We start from the raw sequence: 470 nt of genomic DNA, 5'->3' as shown, positions 1-470 counted from the left end.
ACTCTTTCTTCCACAGCCCACCCCGCCCCCCGTCTTAACTCCACCCCCACCGAGCTGCTTCTCCCCTGACGTCGGCCGCTAGAGGTCACTGCCTCCCTTTGTCAGCTGCAGAGGAGGGCAGGTAGCCCTCCCGCCCTCTGGCGGGCTGAAAGGCGACGGAAGGGGCATCTCCTGAGCCAGTGGGCCAGAGCTGGACCCCACCGCCCTCGCTTGGGGTCTAACTCCGCCTGAGGACGGAAGGTGTGTGCGGTTGGGCGGAGGCTGGGCCTGGCGCGGGCCGGGCGGCCGAGTCAGGAGTGGGTTAACTCTGACCCCTCCCCTCTGCCTGACATCACGGGGCGAGCTGGGAGAGGCTGGCGCTCGGTGAGTGAGAGAAAGAGCGAGAGGAGCGAGCGAGGCTACACTCGGCGCCCGGGCAGCTAGCTCCACATTGTTGCGGATCCCCAGGACGCGGCCGAGCGGCGGCGAGG

The sequence above is a fragment of the Pteropus alecto genome, unplaced genomic scaffold (genome assembly GCF_000325575.1).
Source record: "Pteropus alecto unplaced genomic scaffold, ASM32557v1 scaffold215, whole genome shotgun sequence".
In the NCBI taxonomy this organism is placed as follows: domain Eukaryota; kingdom Metazoa; phylum Chordata; class Mammalia; order Chiroptera; family Pteropodidae; genus Pteropus; species Pteropus alecto.
Note: the sequence above shows the minus strand (reverse complement) of the source record.